The sequence below is a fragment of the Rhinatrema bivittatum genome, chromosome 2 (assembly GCF_901001135.1).
Source record: "Rhinatrema bivittatum chromosome 2, aRhiBiv1.1, whole genome shotgun sequence".
In the NCBI taxonomy this organism is placed as follows: domain Eukaryota; kingdom Metazoa; phylum Chordata; class Amphibia; order Gymnophiona; family Rhinatrematidae; genus Rhinatrema; species Rhinatrema bivittatum.
Genome location: NC_042616.1, coordinates 154066972 through 154092683, shown reverse-complemented (window position 1 = coordinate 154092683; position 25712 = coordinate 154066972). Strand labels below are relative to the sequence as shown.

At 46.6% G+C, this 25712-nt stretch overlaps 1 long non-coding RNA gene across 1 annotated transcript; it reads right to left on the bottom strand.

The window, feature by feature from the left end:
- Positions 1–1752: 1752 nt before the first annotated feature.
- On the bottom strand, positions 1753–24619 carry LOC115084206. The gene is made up of 3 exons (XR_003854504.1): positions 24435–24619; positions 22277–22512; positions 1753–3659 (listed from the first exon to the last, which is right to left on the bottom strand). It is a non-coding gene; the product is annotated as an uncharacterized LOC115084206 (long non-coding RNA).
- Positions 24620–25712: the final 1093 nt, after the last annotated feature.

The following is a 25712-nucleotide window of genomic DNA, read 5'->3' as shown; positions in this document are numbered from 1 at the left end:
TCGGCCCAAAAAGAACTTTTGGCCAGCTTGGGGGGTCTGACCCGTCCGGCGAGCCGTCCGGCGCGAACGAGCCGGGAATCACGTGACGCCGCGTCACTCGACGTGCCGCCGACGTCACATGCTTCTCGCCAAGGATTGCAGAAATGACGTCCTCACTCCTCGCTCGATCACCAGGGAGTTGTGGTAAGTCTGGGGGGGGGATTAAGGAGGGTGAGGGGGTTTAATTTTTTTTTTTGCACATATGTACATATACCCAACTCATTGGATTTTTTTTATGTCCATATTGGCCGCAAGTGGGACCCCCTTTCGGACATAAAAAATATGAACATAAAATTTTGCTCTGCACATCCCTAGGTCGTGGGGGGAATGTCCCAAACCACTTTTTCACACTGTCTGGATCAGATCATCACAGCAGTCTCTGATCGCCTTAATCGCTACATAGCATTTCCTCGGGACAGGCAGGACTTAAAGAGATGCTTTTAAGCCTTTGCAAACTTTCCCAATATTCTGAGAGCTATCAACTGCGCTCACGTGGCCATCATTCCACCCCATGACAGGGTGGAGATGTACCGCTACAGAAAGCTCTTCCACTCCATCAACGTGAGAGTGTTCTGTGACGCTCAAATGTGCATCCTCGATGTAGTGGCCAGGTACCCAGGAGCCCCGCACGATTCCTTTATACTTAGGCAATCAGGCCTGTGTGAAAATTTTGAGGACGGCCTGTACGGTGATAGTTGACTCGTAGGTAAGAGAGAGATGCTTCTTTCTATATTCCATCTCTGGCAATGTGTTTGTGACAAACGGCACAGAAATGGGGGGGGGGGGGGGGGGGGGGGAAGCACCACTGCCATGATAAGTGGTTTGTACAGTTACGTCTGCAGCCCATTGTCCCAGGGCCTGTGGCTTTTTCGCCTCATTTTGTAGACACCTGCAAATTCTGTGATGGCAAACAATTCACCGGACCTAAATCTTGGGGTGTAAGCAGACACTATATACTTTCAATGTGTTCATTGTCAAAATGGCCCTGTTCCTATCCTCCCATTGGGAGATATTTAAATCTTACTGGTTAATGACAAGCTTGAAGTGTCCACACTGCTGGCACTGCACGATCATGTGTGGCCGGTTAGTGAAGCATCATCCAGATTGTTACCCACAGTTTGTCTTGAGCCTCACACCTCAACCAGAAGCAGTGTCCTGTGCATGTTGGTGGTATGGCGTACTCTCTGTGTCAGTGCTCACAAATGGGTTTCTATGGCAGACATATTGCAGAGCCGGCAAGAACATTTGCAATCATACCATGAGGTAACTTTTTTGCAGCTAACATAGGTGTGGCAGCTCTTAAGTATTGCTTCAAGGTTGGCAGCCTGCTACACACCAATAGCCTTAGCTTGGTTGTGAGGGCCTGGCATGCATTTGTTGCAATACTCAGAAGTGATTTAGTATTCCTGAACAACAGCTACTTTTTCCTACTGCTGTCCTGCACTTATACAGGCCCACAACAATGTGATATGCACTTAGACGTGGCCAATTGGCCTTTAAGGCTCAGGGAAAGGTACAGGCTACTTTATACAGTCTTATGGCCTAGGTCATATGGTCTTGCCTGCTAGATATTTGCCAAGTTGGAACCTGCAAGAGCATTCTAGCATGCAAGGACATGTGGAAGGCACACCTTTTTTCTAGTAAACCATTAATACAAAAACCACACAATGAAAGGAGTGGTCGCTGTTTTTTTCAAACCAGTGACCACTTTATTAGCGAAGACATGTAGTGCACTGTTTAAAATAAAGTCAATGTCTTAGGTAATCACAATCTGTAGGGACAAGATAGTAAATAGCACAAACCATTGTAAATTTAATGAACAGCACATTCTGTGAAATCTTGTACATACATTGTTTGAAATGGGATCATTACATATACAGGTTTAGCATCTTATCCTTTTGGTACAATCATGATTATAACTAAGAACACAGAAAGTGGAAGTGGCATCCCAAGAGTTACAGTACAGCTCGAATGTTATAGGTAAAAGCAATACTAAAACATGCTGTTAACCTGAAGGCTCAGACAGTCCATGTTGAAAGAGTGTACTCAAGGGGATAGCCTAAGGGCCAAGGCAGCAGAGTTCAGCATGTAGGCAGCAGGACCAGGACTGGAGAACATAGCATGGAGGTAGCAGGACCAGGTGAAGACACAGAAGCATGGAGGCAGGAGCCCCAGGAGAAGACCCAGCAGCATGGAGGCAGCAGCAGCAGCAGGACTGGAGAGTGCAGCATGGAGGCAACAGCAGCAGTAGTAGTTGAGATGAGACACCAGCAACATGGAGGCAGCAGCAGCAGGACTGGAGAGTGCAGCATGGAGGCAACAGCAGCAGTAGTTGAGATGATACACCAGCAACATGGAGGCAGCAGCAGCAGGAGCTACAATGAGATGAGACACCAGCATCCAGAGCAGGAAGTGAGACATGATGAGAAGAGGCAGCAGCTGGACTTTGACTGGAGGGGTCTTTAAGAAGGATGGAAAATGGGCAGATTCTGGAGAGCTTTACAGTTAGGCTGCTGGACCATAATGGTTTAAAGTAAACCATCCCTTCTGTGTGCTGGCACAACTCTGTAGTGAGGACGGGCCCAGCAGATTTCTTCCATCTAGACTGCACTGCAACTCTGTACTAAGGATGGGCCCAGCAGACATCTTCCATTTAGATGGCACAGCAACTCTGTACTGAGGATAGGCCCAGCAGACTTCTTCCATCTAGATGGCACAGCAACTATGTACAAAGACCTGGCCAGGCTTGTCCTACAAGACTTGTTCTTTGGCCTTAGAGGCCAGGTGTTGCAAGTGTTCATGGCCCCTTGCCATGTTGTGGCTTGCCACTTGGGGGAGGCATGGAGTTTGGGGGCTTACCCCTCTGGTATCTGTCAGCACATGGATTGTTGCAGGGTATGGAGTCTGTTGATGCTGAGGAAGACCCTGATGGCTGCTCAGGCATTCTTTGCAGTATCTGGGTGAGAACTTTTGTCATGCTGTTCATTGCAGCAACAAGCATTGTGACATTTTGGGTGTTGGCAATGGTTTGATCGCGGAGGATCTGGTTCTGCCTGTTTACAACTCTCCTGAGGTGCAGTATTTCTGCCCATATGTGCCTCAGGTGTACCCCATGCCTCCTATCAAGCTGATCCAGCTGCTCATGTTTGGACTCGTCTGTTGGTAGCAGGGATGTTGGGGCTGGTGGGGGCCCTGGTGCTGGGCCTGGTGCCGGTAATGGAATTTGGGCCTCCAAATCTGTTGTCACCAGGCTTGAAGGCTCTCTTGCCGAGGGCATGGTATTTTGGGCTGGTGCTGTAGTGTGCTGGCTCAAGGTTGTGCAGATTGTAGAGGCTCCCAATGAAGGCTCTGTTCCTCCATTAAACCAGAGAGGGTGAGGGACACATTGAGTGGGTTTGTTGAACCCAGGGGTTGCAGCATTGCCAGTGGCTCCTGAGTCAGTGGCTGCTGCTCCTCCTCCGCCTCCTTCTCGCTCACCTGGGTCTATGCATCCATGAGGTAGAACCTGAGGAAAGCTGGTGGTACGCTGTTGGTTTCTGGGGCTTCCCGACTGGACGCTAGGAATTCCTGGCAGGTCCCTGGCCCTTCCTGGCTAGGACTTGCAGCTTCATGGGTGAGAACTGTGGAAACAAAACAGTTTAGGGAGGAGGAATAGCCTAGTGGTTAGAGCAGTGGGCTATGAACTAGGAGACCAGTGTTCAAGTCCTACTGTTGCACCTTGTGACCTTGGGCAAGTCACTTTATCCTCCATTGTCTCAGGTACAAAAACTTAGATTGTAAGCCCCCTGGGGATAGGGAAATACCTACAGTAGCTGCATGTAAACTGATGTGATATGTCAGTATATATAAAAAAATTAAATTAATTTAAAATTAAGACATAAGTACCAATGACAGTTAGTATCCTTTTTACATTTGGATTCAGAGGTGCACTTTGCTTCTTTGCATTGTGAACATCTAATGCCAAATGATATGTACACCCGTTGCTGCCTTCCTATTTACAGGTGAGGTGAACTTACCGGCTGCGGCTTGCATGATATCCAGCCGCTCATCCATGCTCTCAAAGACATCCTGTCCTAGCATTTCCACGAGGTGCTCCTCCATGATGGTGAGGACAATGGGACAAGATGTCCTCCTCCGGTCCACCTTTGATATTTTTTTCTCACCACCACCTTAGCTTTTAGCTGCGCCTTGATGTCCTGATACCTGTGCACACCTGCTCCCCACTTCTTTGGACTCCGCTTCAGGTGCTGATGTCCTGGGCTATGTTGCACCATATCTGGCCTTTGATTGCCTTAGAGGTCTTGGTCATCCAGTTGCCGAAGAGCATGGAATATTGATGCAGGACCCCTGCAATGACCATGTTGTTCTCCTATGCTAAACTTGATAGCCCTGAGATGAGGGCGTGGTGCTGCCTGGCTAACATCTGCTTCTGGATAGGTGTCCTCCCTTTCCTCACTCTCCCTCCCACTCCCCTCTCCCATCTCTTCCTCACCCCTCTTGCCCCTGCCCTGCCAACTCCCTTCCTCTCTACCCTCTCTCTCTCTCTATCCCTGGCCTCTCTCTCTATCCCTGGCCTGCCATCCTCATCCCTCTGTCCTTGCCTGCCTATCCCCTTCCCCCTCCTGCTTTTTCCTATCCCTTTTCTTCTCCTCTTTCTGCTCCTGTCCCTGTCTTTACACCTACTCCTCCTTCCCCTAGCACTCATGCCCTTGTCCTCCCATCTCCTCTCCTCCCTCCTCCTCCTCCACTCCTCATGCCTCTCCTCTCACTCTGTTAAGACTGTCTCCACTCCGCCCTCCTTACCTTTCTGGCGACTCCTCCTGCGGTTGACAGATGTTTGGCTACCGCGGCATCTGCCTGCCGTCCTCTCCGGCAGGACCGGTTTGGGTGCTGCCTCCCGCCATGCTGTTCATCTGCCTTAGGGCGCGCATGCCGTGCAGCCCTGCTTCAAGTACCTTCAGTGGCGCAAACCTCAAGGGTGTCCCCTTGTGATGCATCCAGGATACATAAGGCCTACGCGATTGCTAGCTAATAGGGATGTGAATCGTGTCCTCGATCGTCTTAACGATCGATTTCGGCTGGGAGGGGGAGGGAATCGTATTGTTGCCGTTTGGGGGGGTAAAATATCGTGAAAAATCGTGAAAAATCGTGAAAAATCTAAAAATCGCAAAATCGCAAAACCTGCACATTAAAACCCCCTAAAACCCACCCCCGACCCTTTAAATTAAATCCCCCACCCTCCCGAACCCCCCCCAAATGACTTAAATAACCTGCGGGTCCAGCAGCGGTCCGGAACGGCAGCGGTCCGGAACGGGCTCCTGCTCCTGAATCTTGTTGTCTTCAGCCGGCGCCATTTTCCAAAATGGCGCCGAAAAATGGCGGCGGCCATAGACGAACACGATTGGACGGCAGGAGGTCCTTCTGGACCCCCGCTGGACTTTTGGCAAGTCTCGTGGGGGTCAGGAGGCCCCCCACAAGCTCCGCGCGTATCTACTAAAATCCAGCTTACTTTTGCTTGCGCCTGATGCGCCAGCAAAAGTAGGCCAATTCGCGCTATTTGAAAATCTACCCCTAAGTCTATTCCATGTTACCGTTGCTAGTAATAGCAGTGGCTATATTCTAAATCAACTTAATTAATAGCAGGTAATGGACTTCTCTTCCAAGAACTTATCCAATCCTCCCAAGAACTTATCCAATCCTTTTTTAAACACAGCTATACTACTGCTCTAACCACATCCTCTGGCAACAAATTCCAGAGTTTAATTGTGCGTTGAGAGAAAAAGAACTTTCTCCGATTAGTTTTAAATGTGCCACATGCTAACTTCATGGAGTGCCCCCTAGTCTTTCTATTATCTGCCTGTGTAAATGACAGATTAAAAATATTGATAATTTATGTATTTTCTTCGATCTAGATCAACTTGCTACTTTTCTAAAAGGTAAAAGTTAAGATCTTAGAAGTGAACTCCCTAACTAGGACTCCTAGCTCCCTTAGCCTTTTAAAGAAGCTTAATTAGTGAAGAACTGCTATATTCGGTTTGGGGTTGCATTTTTTTTATTTTGTCAGATTATTTTTTGTTTATTTCTGCTTTTTTGTTTATGCTTTGGTATAAATTTAATTTATGATTCCTCTTTTATGCAGCCTTAGACATACAAATTTGAAAATTATTATTAGGGTTAATTTTTGTCTTGTGACCCACATGACCTTTCTCCAGCTTTTATGGGCTTAACTTCAGGCTGGAATATGATTATTTTGCTGAATTATAGGTTTCTATTATATTATGTACTATTTTAGGCTTGTGCTACATCTAGAAGGCAATTTTCAAAGCAGCTTCTTGTGTCCGTGGGCAAGTCAATTTACGCTCCGTTGCCTCAAGTACAAACTTAAAAATTAATTTTAAAAGCCCAGCGCACACATTAATTAAGGGATGCACAAATCTGTCAGTTTGGTGCACGCCAAGTGGATTTTAGAAGTCACCCAGATGGGCCTATATCTTCCACTGCGCACACAAATAAAAAGTTTTGAAAAAGGGGCAGGACGTGGGCATTTCCGGGTGTGGCCAAGAGGTGAGCGAATAAATGCTTACATGCTATGGATGACGTGTAATAAAACAAAAAAAAATCTAGGCACTGGAGTTTTAAGAGTAGGGGCTAAGGAAGGGGGGAGGGGAAGGAAGGCTATTAAACTAGGGGGGTTTGGAAATCCTATCCCTTAACTGGGCAAACTGGGAATGAACTGGTAAAACAGGCAAAAGTGTTGGCATGCGTGCCTTTTAAAATACCCCATTTATGCGGTAGAAACGGCATTTGCGTACAGGTGCATGCCCACTTAATATTGAGTGAACATGTGCGCATGGCCAGGCTGTTTTATAATGTGCGCGAATATACTTGTGTCTGTTTTAAAATAGCCATGTCCCTGGGCATGGTGAGCCGGTTTGAAAGACATATCTATGACTGTAAGCCCTCGGGGGATAGGGAAAAAAACTACAGGACCTGAATGTAATCTGCTTTGAAGTGCCAAATAGTAGAATATAAAAATCAGATAAATACTGTAAATAAATAAAAATAAAGAAATCGAGATGCACTAAAATGGATTCATGTGCCTAGCTTACCCAATCTAGTAATCACACTCCTCAGTCTGGTGAAATGAATGAGCAGGCTTTCAGCCAGCTTGTGAGAAGGCATCACCGGTGGCATGTTTAGATTGTAGGAGGAAATTAGCACGCATACATGACATTTGCAAAAGTATGCACACTATTTTACCCTCCTATCTGCCTGTATAAAATAGCAGGGGCAAAGCACATGGGCACATTTAATGTGCACACTTTGTATTCATTTTCAAAGAGAAACAACTTGAGTACTTTCTCTGAAAATTAGTGTGAATAACATATTGTTATGCTCAGGCTTGTGAACCCTTGGATCGATGGGAGGATGGTACACCTTAGGAGGTGGATCCATAGGTTCTCCCGTCGGGTGGCGAGGCAGAAACGAAGATGCGACCAGCTGACCCTCGGCACTGGAGACTGAGGTGGCTGTGGAGGCAGATGAGGAGTCATGATGTTGAGGAGACAACTGAGTCTTCGCTACTGGAAGCCCACAGTCCCCCCGGGAGGAGCCCGTAGGGACCCGGGCCGCTGGGACTTAGATGGACCTTTGAGAGGTCAAGTAGTCATGAGGTCGGTGCAAGGGCTAACTGGAGCTTCACCCCTGGAAGCCCGTGGTCCCCCCGGGAGGAGCATGTAGAGACCCGGACCGCTGGGACTTAGGTGGGCCCTTGGAGACGATGGTCCAGAGAAAGTCCGAGGTCAAGTGCCAGAGGGTCGTCGCTTACCAGGCCGAGGTCACACACCAAGGGATCGCCGCTTGCCAGTCCGAAGTCACACACCAGGAATCACCACTTGCCAATCCAAAGTCAGGAACCAGGAATCACTAAGACTAGACAGGAACCAAGAAGCAAGGATCCAAAGCACAAGAAGACTCACCGAAGCAAGCAGACCTGACTAACGTAGGACGTTGCCAAGTCAAGGAATGAGCAGAGGAAGTCTCCTTATATACTTCCTCTGCTCCCTTGATATACTTCCTCTGCTCCCTTGATATACTTCCTCTGCTTCCCTTGATATTGCCGCGGCGGGTCGCTGCTGCAGGTGAGGTAGGGTCAATGGCCGTCCATGGCCGTGGAACACAACAGTACCCCCCTCTTTAGCGCGCCTCCCCGGAGGCCTGGGCTTAGACGGATGGTCTCTATGGAATTGATCAAGCAAGCCCCGGTCGAGGATGTTGGCCAATGGCTCCCAGGTGTTTTCTTTGGGGCCGAACCCCTCCAAAGCTAGCAGGTACTCCCACTTCTTTCGATGTTTTCGCACGTCCAACACCTCTCGGACCTGATAGGTGAGGTCGTCTTCAGAGGCGATGGGTTGGGGAGTCGGAGGCGTACTGGAAGGCCACGATAGTACCAAAGGCTTCAAAAGGGAGGTATGGAAGTGATGTGTATCTTGAGTGAAGGCAGTAGCCGAAGCTGATATGATACTGCACCAATCCGTCGAAGGATGGGAAATGGCCCAATAAACCAAGGGGCCAGTCGCGCTGATGGCAGCTTCAGGCGAATAAACTGGGTGCTCAGCCAGACCTTTTGACCAGGACTCAGAGGCGGGAATGGCCTCTGTCGCTGATCGGCATACCTTTTTGCCACCTGACTTGCTTTAATCAGTGCGCACCGTGTGGAGACCCACAGGCAGTGCAGTTCCTCAGCTGACAGCTGGGCTACCGGGGACGTGACTGAAATGGGAACCGGCAGTGGCGGGCGTGGCTGCTTCCCATAGACTATCTGGAATGGCGAGGATCCAGTGGCCGTAGAAAGGTGAGAATTGAGTGCAAATTCTGCCCATGGCAGCAGACATGCCCAGTCGTCCTGTTTCTCATTTATGTAGATGCGGAGGAACTGCTTTAGAGTTTGATTCGTTCTCTCCACTAGACCGTTGGTCTGAGGGTGGTAAGCCGAAGTATAGTCCAGAGTGACGTCGAACTTCTGGCAGAGGGCCCTCCAGAATCTGGCAGTGAATTGAGGGCCTCGTTCCGAGAGAATACTCCTTGGAAGACCATGTAGTCTAAAAATGTGTTGGACGAACAGCTGGGCCAACCGTGGTGCGGACGGCAACCCTGGGAGGGGCACGAAGTGTGCCACTTTACTAAATCGATCGATGACCACCCATATGACAGTGTTTCCACTGGATGGAGGCAGATCGACCACGAAGTCTGTTGCAAGATGGGTCCAGGGTTCCGAGGGAGCTGGTAAAGGCTGAAGCAAGCCTGGGGTCGACCCCGGAATCCTTTTATAATGGGCACATGACTGACATTACTCTATATAGGACTAGACATCCTTGTTGACCTTAGGCCACCAATAGTATCGGCGGAGGGTCTGTAAGGTCCGAGATTGTTCCGGATGACCGGAGCAATGGGAGTCTTGAGCCCACGCCAGGACTTGTTTCCGCAAGTGAGGCGAAACCAGAGTTTTCCCGGGATGGATGGTCATGGTGGCGGACAGTAGGAAACATGATAGCTTGATAATGAACTGAGGGTCATCAGAAGTCTCTGTAGCCTCGAAGACACATGACAAGGCGTCAGCCTTGAGATTCTTCCCGGCAGGTCTATAGCGTAGGATAAAGTTAAATTGGGTGAAGAATAACGCCCAAAGCGCCTGTCGAGGGTTGAGTCGTTGTGCCCGATGCAGGTACTCAAGGTTTTTATGGTCCATGTAGACCATAAACTGGTGTTGTGCCCCCTCTAGCCAAGGGCACCATTCTTCTAGGGCCACTTTAATGGCTAAGAGCTCCTTGTCGCCAATGGCATAGTTCCACTCTGCTGGAGAGAACTGACAAGAGAGGAAGGCACATGGGCGTAACTTGTGATTTTTTGAAGTCTGGCTCAGAACGGCCCCTATGCCTTCTGAGAACGCGTCCACTTTGATGACGAACGGCCGTTGCGGATCCAGATGGCATAGGCACAGCTGTTGCAGGAACGCCTCTTTGAGGTGATGGAAGGTGGCCTCCGCTCCCGGAGGCCAGTTCTTACGATCCGCACCTTTCCTGGTGAAAGCTGTCATCGGGGCAATGATGGACGTATAATGCGGAATAGAGGATCGGTAATAGTTGGCGAAACCCAAAAACCGTTGGAGTGCCTTCAGTCCAGACGGTTGTGGCCATTCCCAATTGGCTTTTAGCTTCTGGGGGTCCATACGGAACCCCTAACTGGAGACAATATACCCCAGGAAGGGAAGGAACTCCCACTCAAAAAGGCACTTTTCAAGTTTCACATACAATCTATTTTCTCTTAGACGTTGCAATACTTGGACGAAGTGCTGGCGGTGAGTGATCAGAGAATCCGAGAATATCAAAATGTCATCCAGGTACACAACCACACACCGATACAGGAGATCGCGGAGTATCTCATTCATAGTGTTCTGAAACACCACTGGAGCATTACAGAGCCCGAACAGCATCACTAAATACTCATAGTGGCCATCTCGGGTGTTGAAGGCCGTTTTCCATTCGTCACCCTCCTTGATGCGAATCAGGTTATAGGCCCCTCGGAGATCCAGCTTGGTGAAGACCCTCGCAACTTGCAGATGATCAAAGAGCTCGGAGATGAGGGGCAAGGGGTACCGGTCCTTGACCGTTATAGCATTCAGGCCCCGGTAGTCGATGCAAGGGCGAAGGGTTCCGTCCTTCTTCCCAATGAAGAAGAACCCAGCCCCCACTGGGGACGTTAACTTTCGAATGAAGCCACTTTCCAGATTCTCTTGGATATACTGAGTCACGGCTTGCTTCTCCGCAGGTGAAAGGGCATAGGTGCGCCCCCGAGGAGGATCTGTGCCAGGGAGGAGGTTGATGGCGCAGTCGAATGGCCAATGAGGTGGAAGTATCTCGTCCTTTTGCTTTGAGAAGAAATCCACGTATGAGGCATAGGGGGCCGGCAGGCCTTGAAGACTGGTGAGGGCGGTGGAGCAGGAGATTGGAATCACTGATTGGAGGCAATTGTCATGCCAATTCGGCCCCCAGTGGGATAGTTGCAAGTTTTTCCAGTCGAACTGGGGACCATGTTCCTGGAGCCAGGGGAGGCCCAAGACGAAAGGATGTATAGAATGCTCCAAGACATGGAAGGCCATCTGCTCACGATGAAGGAGTCCAACCCTCAACTGGACGGGTTCCGTGATGTGTGTCACACGTCCTGGGAGGGATTTACCTTGGATCAATGAGATGACCAATGGAGCTGGAACATGGACCTGTGGAATCTTCAAGTGCTCCACCAGGCTCTTCATAATGAAATTGCCGCCGGCGCCAGAGTCTACCAGAGCTAACATGTGGAATTCACCGGCCGCAGATGTTAGCTCCACTGGTAGGGTAAGTGGAGGTGCAGGTGAGGTTAGGCCCAGGAAGAGACCCCCTTCAGGTCCTAGGCCCGGCAGTTTCCCGGTCGCACCGGGCATGCGGCTATTTGATGGCCCGCCGCACCGCAATAAAAACAGAATCCTTCCTTCATTCGCCGCCGGCGCTCTTGTGTGGAAATTCTCCCACGGACCAATTCCATGGGCTCTTCGGCCAGTGTTCAAGGGGCTCCCGCTTCACCCTTGGGAGAAATCGAGGGCCTCCTTCCTGCCTTCCCTTCCAGAAGACGAAACCGCATGTGACGATCCATGCGATTGGCTAAGTCTATCAGGCCATTGATATCGTCCGGGAGTTCCCTCGCTGCTAGTCCATCCTGAAGGTGCAGGGCTAGCCCCTCCAGGAAGATTCCGTGGAGGCAATCCTCCCTCCAGTTTAGCTCTGCGGCCAAGGTACGGAATTCTGTCGCGTACTCGGCCACTGAGTACCTTGTCGCAACTGGAGTAGTTCCGAAACAGCAGTGGATTTGCGGACAGGCTCATCAAAAATCTGTCGAAAGGCGGACAGAAACTGGTCCAGACTTCCAAACACCGGGTCTCTTCTCTCCCATAGGTGAGAGGCCCAGATCAAGGGCTTCCCATCGAGCAGGGTCATAATATAAGTACTCTTGACCAAGTCATTAGGGAATTGCACGGGCAACAAGGAAAACAGGCCTGGCACTGGCTAAGGAATCCCCGACACAATTTCGCGTCTCCGGTGTATCAAGAGGGCGCCGAGAGTTGCGTGGGGATTACCTGCCCAAGATCGCCCACGGTGACCTGCACGGCGCCCTGATGAATAGAGAGGCCCCCTGGAGCCACGGGCAGGGACGGCAGAGCGGGGTTCATGGGCCCTAATACCTCAAAGCGTTGGTTCAGGCCCTCCACTGCAGAGACAAGGGCATCCAGGATCTTTTGCTGGTCCTTCAGATGCTGGGCCATTCCAGGAATGGCCTGGCGGGCAGATGCCTCCGCCGGGTCCATGGACTTGGCAATCTGTTATGCTCAGGCTTGTGAACCCTTGGATGAATGGGAGGATGGTATACCTTAGGAGGTGAATCCGTAGGTTCTCCCGTCGGGTGGCGAGGCAGAACCAAAGATGCGACCAGCTGTGACCCTTGGCACTGGAGACTGAGGTGGCTGTGGAAGCAGACGAGGAGTCATGACATCGAGGAGACAACTGAGTCTTCGCCACTGGAAGCCCGTGGTCCCCCCGGGAGGAGCCCGTAGGGACCCGGGCCGCTGGGACTTAGGTGGACATTTGAGAGGTCAAGTAGTCGTGAGGTCGGGGCAAGGGCTAACTGGAGCTTCACCTCTGGAAGCCCACAATCCTCCCGGGAGGAGCCTGTAGGGACCCGGACTGCTGGGACTTAGGTGGGCCCTTGGAAACGATGGTCCAGAGGAAGTCCGAGATCAAGTGCCAGAGGGTTGTCGCTTACCAGGCCAAGGTCACACACCAAGGGATTGCCGCTTGCCAGTCCGAAGTCACACACTAGGAATCACCACTTGCCAGTCCAAAGTCACACACCAGGAATCACCGCTTGCCAGTCCGAAGTCACACACCAGGAATCACCAGTTGCCAATCCGAAGTCAGGAGCCAGGAATCACTAAGACGAGACAGGAACCAAGAAGCAAGGATCCAAAGCACAAGAAGACTCACCAAAGCAAGCAGACCTGACCAACGTAGGACATTGCCAAGTCAAGGAATGAGCAGAGGAAGTCTCCTTATATACGGTACTTCCTCTGCTCTGGCTCCTTGAGAACAGCTGTGAGTAGTTAAAGGGTCGAGGTCCCTTTAAACCTAGCAAGGAGGTGCGGCCTCGCGCATAAGATGGTGGCGGCCATATTGGATTTCGGCCACGGAGGAAAGGCTGTCTGACACCGTGCGGGAGGGGCAGGAATGGCTCCCATCCCGGCTGCTGTCCTGGAGGCCTGCGCCGGTGCGACGGGCACGGACTCAACAACTTCCCTTGATACTGCCGCGGCGGGTCACCTCCGCAGGTGAGGTAGGGGGCCATGGCCGTATCCGTCCATGGCCGCGGAATACAACACATACGCTAAAAGCACCTGCCTGCTTTAGAACTACATGAGTTATTTGAAAATGTCTCCCTTTATGTATTGTTTCTTTTCCTGAGAATGTTTTTGCCAAAAAATAAAAAAAGGCAATGTGTACCAAGATCAGTGCCTGATGGATCCATGACCTTCAGCTCATGCACTGTAATATTTGCTCAGTTTCTTAATAGAAAGTTTGACCATTCAGATGGCAGTCTTCAGTCATTTGTCAGGATAAACTGGCTGTGTGAAAATTACCCTCACTGGCTGCCTGAAGCTATCTGCAGGGTTTCCTTGCATACCTATTTTTAGCCAACTTAAGAGGACGTGCTCCTGGGGGACATATTTTGAGCAGAATGAGAAAATAACACATGTACATCACATTTTCAGATCTATGTACCATATTTTCCAAAAAAGCTTTACTCACAAAAAAAATATGCAGGGGGAAAATTCTGTGAATGCTTTGTATCCTTGCCAATTTTTGGAGGGAAAGTATTTAGTAGTAGCATATGCTTCCCCTCAGAAAATTAGGTCCAAGGTCTGTGGGTATAATGTATCCATGAGTTTTGTACCTATGTGGACAGTTTGAAAATTGCCCCCTTGTCGATTACACTCTAAAACAAAAATGAGAGGAAAGATAGCAGTGAGGATATGAAGAGCATGTGCTTCATTGCCCCATCACCGCTTCTCCTTTTCCTCTATGATGCTTTTGATCAGAATGGAAGTGTGCCTGTAAGCAAGTTTAGGGGTGCAGGGACCTAAATCAGGAAAAGATAACAGGTATTCTCCTCAGAAACAGACTTTTATTTATCAGATTTTGCAGGGTTTAGCATTTAGAAAATAACACCAATTCCTGTCTCTAACATCCTGGCCACTAAGCATCAGTTTTCCTAAAGAAACGTCTGTATCATGGGTGGTTTCACATATGCCGTAAACCTTAGCCTGCTTGATATATTAATACTTATGGCTAATTTACTTGCCCCTGGCCCCAGCTTCAGGCAATATCTCTCTGCTCACCTCTGAAGCAGACACTGGCTGGAGGTCTGGAGGATGTGGACAGGGGGGAAGCCTGCTTCCTGGGCTTGGAACTGGCAGAGCACGCAGGCAGTCCCGGAGGGAGTCTTGCTTCTGGCTCTGATACTTGCCGGGCTGTCTGGGCTTGCTCTTGCCCCTCACTGTCTGAGACCCTGTGTCACTCTCTGCACCTGAGCAGGCATCTTCTCTCTCTCCAGTCTCCTAGCCACACCTAGTCTTCTCCCTTCTCAATAGCAGGGAGTGCTGGGCTGTTTCTGGCCCCACTTTTGGTTTCAGGGATGTTTCACTATCAGGGCCTTGCTCCTTTCTGCAAGGGTCTCAGGATTTGCCCTTTGGCTTTGCTCCCTGGTTTCGCCTCCCTCCTTCTCCTTTGCCCCCCTGTCTTATACTTTCCATCTGATAAATATACATAAGCTCATGCAAAATCACATGGTGGGTGGAGGGTCTTTGCCACATTGCAGGTCTTTTTCCCCCTCCACATTTCTTCAGGGAAGAACTGCCACGTCTGTATGTCAAGCTGTCTGCCAGAGTGTTTTTCTCCATCTCTGACTGCCCCCCGCTTCCTTCCAAAGGTGGGAGGTGCCTTTCTGCCCTGTGGACTTGCCTTGGCTGATCCATGACCCCTGCTTGTGGGTTTAAGTTGTTGCATTGCCTCTGCACAGGAACTGATAAACAGGCAGATCTGATAAGATATCCTTCAGTTCTGTTCTAAAGTTCATCTGTTTTAATCACAGTAAGGTTTCTTCTTTCCCCACTGAGCTGTGGCAGTGCTTTTGGGGCCTGTCAGAAAATTACATGGACCGGTTGTAGCATTAATGAGTTGGGGGGGGGGAGGGAAAGGGGGTCCCCCAGAAAGTTAACGAGGCGGGGAGGATATAATCCCTTCCTCACTGAATCTTTCATTTCATGGGTCAGCCCTGTAGCTGGTCTGTCATTTTAAGAAGGTAACTAGCCAGCTTAAGAAATCCTTTTTTATAACTAAAAAAAATTAGATCTTAAAAAAAACGCCGCTTCTCTCTCTTACCTCCTTCCCTCTCTCAGTCAGCCAACAGTATTGTTCACTAAAAGAAAAAAATACCTTCCAGCCATCCATAGAAAAGGATAAGAAATCCCTCTCTCTTTCTCCCTACCATCTGCCAACCAGCAACACTATTACAATTAATACATTCACCAGCAGATTTTTGTTTTTTCAGTTGGAGCTGGTCCTTAGATTCGATCTGTGGGACAGGAGAAACCGCAACTGAATGTCAACAAGCCGGCATGAGACGGATTCATTGTTTGCTCCACTTTCAGGCCCTGCGGTGATCTCCATCCTCTCCCGGCCTCTGGATAGGAGGCGGGACCTGAGAGCAGAGCAGAGGCTGCATCTGCGCCCCTCCCAGATGGCACCTCAGGACCAGCCCAAATGGGAAAACAAATAGCTCATAGGGTAGGGCCGGGCAGGAGGGAGGGATAGGAAGAGCCTCCTTTGGCTGTGGTGCAAGGTGCAGGGTGCAGTGTGGTGTGTGCTTCCTCCTTATCCTCTTCCAGTTGCCATCACTCCGTGGGCTGGCAGAAATGCTTCCAGGGATCAGAGCCGGTCCACGGACCAGTGGTTGAGAAACACGCCTCTGCTGCATTAACTCATCTGCATCGGTACTCCAGTAAAGGATTTATTTTTTAAACAACACCAGACTGTGTGAAAGAGTGTTATTTTTACTGAAAGGTGTCAGAAGACTTCCCAAAAACCTAAGATGGTAACTTTCAAGCCGGTGCATTTCTCGGCTTGTGCCCAGGGACACGGCTATTTTATAACTTGTGTGTGTCTTTGCGCGCTTATTATAAAATAGCCTGGCTGCACGCATACGTGCACCAAATTTTAAAAGGGGTGTATACTGTCGTCATTTCAATTTTACCAGTTCGTCCACAGTTCGCCTAATTAAGGCCTGGATTCATCATTCTATCGCAGAATGGTGAATCCAGCGAAAAAGGGGGGCGGGGGGCGAAGGGGGGGGCGGACCTGCGAAAGGCGGCAGCCTTCGCACCACCGCTGTGTTTTCGCTGCCGGCTTTCGCACCCAATAGTGCCACCCCAACTCCGCCCCGACTCCACCCCCGCATGCTATCGCACACGAAAAGGGACTTTTCGCGTGCGAAAGCGGCTTATCGCACGCGATAAGTGTTAGAAAATGACCCCTAAGAGAGAGGTTTTCCAAACTACCTGGTTTAATAGATTTCACTCCCCCCAGTTACTCCCAAACCTTAAAACTCCAGTGATCTGCCTATTTATCTTTATTTAATAACTTATCTGGCATCCATAGCAGAAGTAAAGTTATATGGCAGGGGGCGCGTGCCTCACCCCTTTCTGAAAACTTCAACGATGTGTGTGCTGCAGCAATTATGTCCATATCAGGGCAGGTTTTAAAATCCGCTCAGCCCGTGCGAGCCCGACTTAATCATGCATCCCCTAATTAATGCAAGCATTGGGCTTTTAAAATTCGCCTTTAAGATTCTTGAAAGACTATTACTTCCTTCCATAAGAAAAGAACCCAAGGGAGCATGGCTTACAGATTGGCACCAGCACTCTTACAGAAATCCCTGCACCTGAGGAGAGGATGAGGCAAAGGTTACACACAGCAACCTGATGCTTCCTTCTTTCCTGAGTAGCAGGAGAAATTCAAATCATGGGCTGCACTATACTCACCATTATAACCGTATAGCAGTAGGTATCCTTTCCCTTATTGCAGTTACCCTCCTGTGGATACAGTTGCAGGTTCCTCAATAAAACACAAACTTATCCTAAGTCACAGGACAGGTGAACTATTGCCCCGTTCTCCAATTTGGAGTGGGAAGTCAATCTCCCTTTCTTCTACTCTCCGTAGGGAGTCGACACAGCAATACACTGCTTCTCCCATGCAAATCCTTCAACTCCCTTTCTCCACCTCCTTCTAGTGACGCTGCATGAACCCTTATAGTAAATAGATTTTATTTATTTATAACTTTTCTATACCTATGAGAAAGATCCCCCCCAAGTAAAGATGGATCAAGAAAATGAGCTCTGAACTCCAATAAAGCATTTCAAGATCATACCTGATAGACCTTTTAGTGAAATGTGTAGATCCTGTGTTTGACTCCTCCTCTTGGCCCTTCTGACTTGCTCAGAAAATTTGATGTCAATAGCACACCAAATGGGAAAGTTACTAATGGGATACATACACATCCAGGGTGATTGCATAGGCCTCCCTACCTTTGGAAAGTATGCTAAAAGGGATGATGGTAAAAGAAAAATGAATGGAAAATAAAAAAAGAATAAAATTGGGATTTGAAATGGGAAGAAGCAATGAAAACAAAATAATTGATCCAGGCACACACAATAAAATTTGGAAAATAAATGGATTTTTTTCTATAGTAAAATGTTTAATTATTGAAAGATTTTCACTAAACATGATTCTGTGGCCTATGTGTAAGTCTCAAAATTTCTGCCACCAGACTTTCAGATATTAGCCACAGGACACCCAGGACCTTTAATTCAAAGCTATTTTCTGCTTTAGTTGACTTCCTTGCATCTTCAAGATTTGATTAACTCCTCTCGGTAAATTGCAATAGAATTTGATTTCCTCTTTATGACATAATCAACATCTGGATCCTAAGAGGAGGTATGCAGCGATTAAACCAATAAAAGTTTCACTTTTTTTCATTTCCACATCATTCCTGTTCAAGAACTGATTACTTTTTAGTTTCTAAAGTATTAATGCTTTTTGTATATGATGGAAAGATCCATATCATTTTATTATTTGATCATGCTGCATATTATGGTCAGGTATGAATTGCAGAAGCTCTAGGAGGACATTAAATTCTATGAGAACATTAAATTCTATAACAAATTCATAACCTCTGAAAAATTATCTATTATGACTATTACTAGATTTAATGCCATCAGAAACTAAATTTTCAAATTATAAGCACTTAGTTTATGCCACCTCCCCTGCCTGGACATATAACAGGGGCAACTTACATGGGTACTTTTGTAGCCACATAACTTTAGGCAGTTTTTAAAGAGAAATTTGAGAGGCAGCAGGAGAACTATGCTTTCAGGTGAGGAAGCAGACATGGGCGCTGGTATTAGTAGTGGGAGGGTGAGATTGGTATAACCAGCAGTAATAACAGGATGGTCTCAGGAGTTAATAGTAGGGTATCGGGTAGTGTTTTGCAGCAGTGGCAGGAGAGCTGGAGCTAGCAGTAGTGGTGAACAAACCTCAGGAGTTGACAGCAGTGAAAGATAGATATGCAAGTATTTGGGCTTAACACTAGACCCACTGAAATTGTACCCTAGAATAACCAGTGTGCATGTTTTCATGCACCTATGTTTTAGGCTCTACAGTTGAAAGAAAAAACATAATATTAATAGAAATAATTGATGCTCTGTAATAAGTACAGACAAAAATTAACCATTTTGTCAAATTATTTCTAAGTTTTGATGATACAGTCTGTGAAAATAGTGGATTTTTACTGTTAGTATCATACGATTTTCAATAATAAAATGCATTGTAGTATTTTGGCTTGTTCATAGTAAATATGAACATAAATTGAACATAAAACATAAAACTAGATGCAAAAACCAACCAAATCCTTAAAAACAGAACTAAAAAAATTGACTATGTGTACAGTAAAATCTAAAAATGTATTGGGTATGGCAATACCCTAGAACCACCGTGCGTACATTTTCATGCACTTATGGTTTAGGATCTATAATTGAAAGAAAAACAAATATTTGTGTTAAAACTGATGCTTTATAAATAGTACAGACAAAAATTAAGTATTTCATCAAATTATTTCAAAGTTTTGACAGTACAGTCTGTGATAACAGTGGTTTCTTTACTTTTATTACCATATGATTTCAATGAAAACTTATTGTAGGGTTTTGGTTTGCTGATAGTAAATGTTTTTCAAGTGATCATACAACTAGATGCAATAACCAACAAAATCATTAAAAACAAAAGTCAAAACATGGATTGTGTGTATATAGTAAAATCTAAAAATGCACTTCAAACCTATGAGTATGGCAAACATCTACAACCATCATGTGCATGAAAATATGCAACTATATGTTTTAGGCTCTATAATTGAAAGAAAACTTAAGATTTACTTACAATACAAATTAAAATATATTTCTTTCACATTTTGTCGGCTATTTTTACAAGTATTTGATGACATTTTTCACATCAAAGTTCAATTTCACTAGAACTGCTGCAAGCGAATTGTTGTAAAATTGAGAAATGTGAAGGCTCACACAATTCATGTACCTGATTGCAGCAGGTTGCAGTTCCATCATTTATGACCCAATATTGTGCATATCTACAATGTAATTCAAGATGGGCCTACATGTATTTCTATTTTTGGCTGTACTTAACCTGGCAAATATATTATTGCTATATCTGCCTTTGTGCCCTCTACTGTACACACTCCCCTGGAAAAGTGAACTCAGGCCTTTGCATGTCATCACTAATAATAATATTATGAATTTCTGTGTGTGAAAATTTTATACCCCACCCACCCTATTCAGATTTGCTATACATATGGTCACACTCTAAAACAGCTGGTGGCACATGTGCCTAGTAAATGTTTCCCTCTTTCCGCACATACTGATTCATCTTTTGAGGCACTTTGACTTCTATCTGACTCTTTCTATTTCTGGCTGTACTTACCTACATGTATTGTACATCATTGCCTATCATTGTATATCATTACCTATCATTATGCTTTGTACCTGGCTGTACTTACCTACATGTTTTACAGTTCCAAAATACTGAGTCATAAATGATGGAACTGCAACCTGCTGTGATCAGGTACACCGATTTTGTGAGCCTTCAAACTTCTCAATTGTATAACAATATGCCTGCAGCAGTTCTAGTGAAACTGCACTTTCATGTGAAAAATGTCATAAAATACCTGTAAAAATAGCTGATATAATGTGAAAAAAATATATTTTAATTTGTATTGTAAGTAAATCGTAAGTTTTCTTTCAATTATAGAGCCTAAAACATAGTTATATGTTTTCATGCACATGATGGTTCTAGATATTTGCTATACTGTAAAGGTTTGTGTCTTTGTGGACGCTTGGCCCAAGGTGTGAGTTGTTACTACCTGTGAGGAGGAGCCCCACAGGTCCACACCATCGGGAGGTGAGGTCAGGCACAGTGGGGAGCTCTGGGTAAAAGGGTGGTGAGGTCCCAAGGAGCAGAGTAAGAGACACAGTAGGAGGGACCCTCACAGCCAGTAGATAGGTTGAAGGTCAGTACCTGGGCAGAGACCCCAGAAGTGGATGGCACTAGGCAGGCCCGTGGAGCGGGAAGCGCGAGACAGGCCATGCAGGAGGTGTCCCGGAGAGGCAACCCCGAGGGACGGAGCTGCTCAGTGAAGGAGGTACTGATGCGATGACGTAGGCCCACCTGCGGAGCGGGAAAGCCCAAGTCAGGTCTCCAGGAGATTATGTAGTCCAGCCCGAGGAGTGGGAGGTGCCGGCAGTGACTGGTGGTAGAATTAAGGTACTGCCCCGAGGAGTGGGAAGCACCGACAGTTCCAAGAGCAGAACATAGGCACTATCCCGAGGAGCGGCGAAGCACAGACAGTCTTGGTATAGAACGTAGACTTTGCCCCGAGTAGTGGGGGAAGCACTGAGTCTCAGAATAGAATGTAGGCACTGCCCCGAGGAGCAGGGAAGTATGAAGTCAGAACTCCCAAGTGGTGCAAGCATTCCCAGAGGTGGTCCCAAGGAGTGGGGAGCCAGCAGATAGGACTTCTAGGAAGGCATAGGGCCAGCCCAAGGAGCAGGGGAGGCCAGGAGACAAGGTCCCCGTAAAGCTTGCACACTTGCCTCCGAGGAGCAGGTACCAGGCAGATTCTAGGGTCCTAGGAAGTCCAGTAGCAAAGACACAGGAACATAGCAAAGTAATGGAACTCTTTGCCAAGTCAGCTAGCTGAGGGCGAAGGTGGAGCTTAAGTATCCTGATCCAATGACATCATCAATCAGGGACACCCCTGAAGTTCCTACCGAAGGGACTTTAAAAGAGGGCCCGGTGGTGAGTATGTGCGCCTAGGAAGGCCCGGAGTTGGCGTAGGTGGTGGCAGCATCTCAACTGCCATGAGGAGCCATGGGATACATGGTGACAGAGACTGGCCCATGTCGCGAGCAAGCCTGGAGAGGGGAGCAGGATGGTGCAGGTCATGAGTAGACGTGGTCGCAGCCATCTGCGACTGATGGTCATAACACATACTCAACGATTTGAAGTATATTTTTAGATTTTACTGAATGATATACAGTACACATATCTAATTTGAAGTAATCAGGCCTGTAATATAACTACATCATTCTCTTTATAATATAATTTTGTGTGAAATGCTTGCACTTCTTTGTTTATTATTTCTGCTTGCAGTTACATACACACAAGCCATTGTGCTCATTTCTTTGTACCTGAGGCAATGGAGGGTAAACAGACTTACCTAAGGTCAGAAGGAGGACTGCCCTAACTTAAAGTAGTCAGCTGCTGTAATTATCTCACAAAGACACATAAAGACCTAATTACAGTGTTTGCCAAACAAACACTAAAACCAGCAAGAGCAATTACATAGATAAAGCAGATAGAGAGAGAAGAGAAGGGGGAAGCTGTGCTGAGTCACATATCAGTTTTGAAAACATCCTGGCACATTTCAAATACAATATAACTATAACTCTACTGTACACATTTCTGGCTATACTTACTTGGCATAGGAGCCTTAAACTTCAAAATTTGGCACCTGGATTTCATCAGGAACAGCTGTCCATCTACTGTACCATAAATGAATAGATAAATAATAAAAGTAAAAAGAATTGTGGGCCAGCTTTGTAGCACATTTGTATGTTGCTAATAAATCTTTCCAAATCTCTGAAAACAGAGCAAACTTATCAACTCTCAGTCTCTTGGCAGAAAGTTAGGCACACCCAGAAATTCCTCTGTGCTAGGGAACAAAGAGAAGAGATAAAAGAAAAAGATAAGTGGCTCTAAGCCAGAATGACAGTCATAAAAATATAATCTGTAACTGACAGAGAATCTAAGACATGAGATACCACAGGCTGACACTGGATGGCAGGATAATTCAGTAAATAGTACAATACAAGCTCTTGAGCATGAAACCTGCATGCGGTACTTGATAAGTGGCTCAAAGTGGCTCAAAAACACGATGACAATAAAAAAGTGATCTATATAGGTAGCAGCGATTCTAAGCCATGCAATACCACAGGCTGACACTGGCTGTCAGTATAATATAGTAAATAGTACAGTATATGTATGAAAATGGGCAAAAAAACATGAATTCAATGGTTGATAAAGTGGCTCAAAGTAGCTCAAAAACAAAATGACAATTAAAAAAAAGTGATCTGTAGATGTAGCAGAGATTCTAAGCCATGAGATACTACAGGCTGACATTAGCTGTCAGCATAATAATAAATAGTACAGTACCAGCTCAGCCCAAATGCATGAAAATGGGCAAAAAAAATGTGAATTTGGTGGTTGATTAAGTGGCTCAAAGTAGCACAAAACAAAATGACAATCAAAAAAATGGAGCTGTAGCAGAGGTTCTAAGCCATGAGATACCACAGGCTGACCCTAGCTGTCGGAATAATAATAACTAGTACAATACAAGCCCAGAGGCATAAAATCATGTATGCAGTACTTGATAAGTAGCTCAAAGTGGCTCAAAAAACAACAGATCTGTATATGTAGCAGAGATTCTAAGCCATGACATACCACAGGCTGACACAGGTTGTCAGCCTAAAACAGTAAATATTACAGTACAAGCTAATATATAAAACCCTACAAATAAATAAATAAATAAATAAATAAGTGGCTCAAAATGACTCAAAAACACAACAATCAAAAAAGTGATCTGCATATGTAGCAGAGGCTCTAAGCCATGAGATTTCCCAAGCAGACACTGAAAGTCAGCATAATACAGGAAATACATACAGTACAAGTACACGTGCACGAAAATGTGCATTTGGTAGTTCTGGGTGTTTCAATTTTTTTTAGGAAAACAGACAAGGCAAGGTGGTGTCAAATTATCAGAAATTGAAGGTCAGCAGAAATGATTAAAAGTCAGGAAGTTTAAACTTACTGTGATAATTTTACCAATTGTGCAAGCATTTATAGTTTACAAATGCATGAAAACATGCACTCGGTGGTTCTAGGTTAAGTATATACTATAAATCAGACTTGAATTTTAATAGGATGTCAAATGCAGTCAAACTGAGATCATAAATGGTAATTTGTAACTAGCAAATTAATGTTTTGTTATCTTGAAGATGTCACATTAGATGATGTTATGTAACAATTCTTTTAATCTAGCTCAGTCTTTCTTCCCCTGTTCAAAAGCTGCTCTTTTTGCTTCTTACAGTTGAATAATTGATGGACCTATATTCATGGTAAAAATAGGAAAATGTAAATAAATGTCTCAAATGGAATTTGGGATTTTCAAAACTATCTCCAGATTTCTTGGTTTTCAGCATCACCACAGTGGGAGCAGCTGTGTGTCATTATAGCCACACCAGCTGTGTGTCAATATAGCCACACCTATGGCTGTGGCTATATTGGCCTATGGCCTATGGCCTATGGCCAATATAGCCACAGCCATAGGTGCCACTACCATAAGGTGCCTTGGAGAGTAGTGCAATTGGCGGGTCTTCAGAGAAAGAAAAAATAGCGTGACGCCATCAAAATTAACATTGTGGTCAGTGTGGCCTTAGTAAGTGGAAAAGTAGTGCAGCCCAGTTGCTCTGCTGATTCTGGTGGGCCGCGCTGCTTTTTCACTTAGTAAGGTAGCATTTACCACGCTGTCGATTTTGGAGGGGCCATGCTGCTTTTTCACTTAGTAAGGCCACTTACCACATCATCGATTTCAGTGGAGCCGCACTGCTTCAGAGGAGGAGGTGCATGCCCTGCCAGAAGTAGTCCAATACTCCATGGCTGGAAGTCATTCTCTTGGCCACGGGGGCTGAAGAAGGAGACTGCTGCTGCCTGCTAAGACAAGGAGAAAGTGAGTGAGAGAGAGTACGTGTACTTGTGTGTCAGAAAAGTGAGAGAGAGCATGTGTGCATGAGAGTGAGAGCATGTATGTGGGAGAGTGAGAGAGCATATATGTGGGATAGTGAGAGAGCATGTAGGCTTGTGTGTGGGAGAGTGAAAGAGAGCATGTGTGCTTGTGTGTGAGACAGTGAGAGAGAGCATGTGGGTATGTACGTGGGAGAGTGAGAAAAAGCATGCATGTGTATGAGACAGAGCATGTGTGTGCACAACTACCCCAGTTACTCTCTGCCTGCTAATCCATGACAATTTCAGGGCTTCTGGAAATCAAAAGTTCCAAGGTATGGATAATGGGGAATTTTTTTTAATCCTTATTTTAATTATTGGGTGTTATTTGATAAGTCTGTTTTGAAATATTTTATTGATGTTTGAAAGATTTTTATATGAGTTTTTAATTATTGAATGTTATTCTATTCATATAGGGGTAGATTTTAAAACATGCGCTCGCACACATGGACACGCGGTTTTATATCATACGCACGCAGGAGCACGCATGTTATGAAACTGGGGGTTGGCACGCGAAAGGGGGTGCACAATTCTGCACCTTGCGTGCACTGAGCCGCGCTGCCTTCCCCCATTCCATTCCCCCTAGCCTGCCCTTCCCACCCCTTCCCCTAACCTTTCCCCCCCCCTGACTTTTATCTTACCTTTTGCGCCTGCCTCTGGGCAGGCACAAGTTGTGCGCATCGGCAGCCTGCCATGCAATCCTCCAACACAGAGGTAATGGCTGCTGTGTCGGAGGCCTCTGGCCCCGCCAACACCCCGTCCCAGACCACCCCTTTAGTAAAGCCCCGGGACTTACACGCGACCCGGGGCTTTACGCGCGTCGCTGGACCTTTTTAAAATAGGCCCGGCACGCGTAACCCCCCCCCCCCCCCCCCCCCACGTACGCAAATCCACTGGATTTACGCGTGTAGGGCTTTTAAAATGCACCCCTAATTGTTTTTAATTATTCTTTTTATTGGTATGGTTTTACTAATTTTGTTTTATGAGGAATGGCAATATTTCTCTTTTTACCATTGTTGCAGTGCATACAGAATTTTGTCTGTACATTTCTATTTATACTGTATGGTCTCTTTA